The sequence below is a fragment of the Pteropus alecto genome, unplaced genomic scaffold (genome assembly GCF_000325575.1).
Source record: "Pteropus alecto unplaced genomic scaffold, ASM32557v1 scaffold76, whole genome shotgun sequence".
NCBI classification, from domain to species: Eukaryota; Metazoa; Chordata; class Mammalia; order Chiroptera; family Pteropodidae; genus Pteropus; species Pteropus alecto.
The window spans coordinates 6,216,889-6,218,954 of record NW_006443138.1 but is presented as its reverse complement, the minus strand read 5'-3'; positions in this window follow the sequence as shown (position 1 = coordinate 6,218,954).

Genomic DNA, 2,066 nt, shown 5'->3' with positions numbered 1-2,066 from the left:
ACTAGATGACTTAAACAACAAAAATTAATTTTCTCATAGTTCTGGAAGCTAGAAATCTGACATCATGGTGTCAGCAGGGTTGGTTTCTTCTGAGGCTTCCCTTCTTGGCTTGTAGATGACCAGTTTTTCTCTGTGTCTTTACGTGGTCTTTCCTCTGTCTATGTCTGTGTTCAAATCTCCTCTTCTTATGAGGACACCAGTCATTAGATTAAGGCCCATCCAGATAACCTCATTATAATTGATCACCTCTTTAAAGACCCTCTTTCCAAATACAGTCATATTCTGGGGTTCTGGAGGTCAAAACTTCAACGTATGAATTTTTGGTGGGACCTAGTTAAGCCCATTACAGGTCGTGGGAAAAACCTTGCTGAGAGGGTAATATTTTAACAAAGACTTGAAAGAGCTGGCTATGTAAATATCTGGAGGGAAAAACATTTCAGGCAGAGGAAATAGTAAGTGTGAAGGCTCTGAGATGCAAGCATGTTTGGTGAGTTTGAAGAGAAACAAGGAGGTATTGTGGCTAGAGTAGGTGAACAAGGGGAAGAGAATAGTAGCAGAAGAGGTCAGAAAGGTGAGGAGAATAGGCAAAATCAGGGTGGCCTTTAGGCCATTCAAAGGACTTTGGAGTTTACTCTGAGTGCAAGGGGAAGTCCTTAAGGGAGAAATGTTGCTAGCGGCATGCAAGTTCAGATTCAAATTGTTCAGTCTGAGTAAAGTCGGTCGGTGCTTGACTCAGGGCCACAGGGCTGAAGAGATGCACCAATGATTAAAACATTTGTCACCAGAAGTCCAATGCGCCATCCATTGCGCCACAGAGCCACCTAATGTTTAATACATTTGGACAAAAAAAAAAAAAAAAAAAGCATAGATTTCTAGGACTCTCCCGGTCATGATTTCTAAACTCTGCCTCAATTCTTGCTGTTGTCACTGTAAACCTTTTTCAATGTACTTAGAAAACGAGGCTATTTCGAAGTCATTTGTACTTTGATAAAACTTGGGAGGATGCTTGAATTTGTACAGCCTTTCACTCCCGTTTCTTTTGCTGGGCAAAGGAAAGGGTACAGAAGCAGAGGTCGATTTCCTGTCATCCTTCGTGGTGGGTTCTTATGGGAAATTTGTTACTGACTTTTAATTTTTTTATTTTTCAAATCATACTTAGGATACCATATTATCCACAGGTTTTAAGAATGATATGCCTTTCATCACCAGAGAATAAATGTCAATATGTATAATACCATTGTGTCAATTCTGGAAATGCTAAGATAACCAAATACCTACAAAGCTATGAAGATTGATACTGCATAATAGCTATTGAAATGTATAATATGGTAGGTTTATTCTCACAGAGCCCATCGGAAGATTTTAGACTTACACATAAATCATGTTTATTTGCTCAGAGGCAAACTGGTATAGTGGAAATACTATTGGGTTTATTGTTTGAAGACGTGGGTCAAGACTCAAGTTTGCTACTTCCCGGCTTTGTGCTTTCAGACAAGTCTTTAACCTCTTTCATTCTCAGCTTTCTCATCTATAAACTGGTCAAAACTAGTCTTCCTTTACCTCTTATGGAAGTGTTGGGAAGACTAAGTAAAAGAATATCTTTGTGAAGTATTATTATATAAAATTATATATTTTTATAATGTATATGCAAAGGTTATAATATATCACAACATTTTGTTTTATATTCCTTTGGCGCTTTTCTTCCTGTTCTTTTTAACTTGGGTCACTGTCTCATCTCTTATTTCTGTAGTGTCCAGCACAGCCTCAGATGTTCCTTGTGTCCTGTTCTCCAGAGTAATGGGAGACCTCAAAGGCATGGGAAACACAGGGGCTTTAAAGTCCCAAGAGCCTGAATAGAATCTTCTGCCTCTTTGAGTTGAGCACTCCTGGGGCATATGATTAAATTTCCCTGGACTTCAGATTCTTCCTCTGTAAAACGGAGCAATACCAGATGCTCTATAACGAACTACATTCTCAAATATAATAGGAAACATTTAGCTATGCCCCATATTTTAGGATATACAAAATTTCTCCTCTCAACTAGTATATGGAATACTACATTGTGT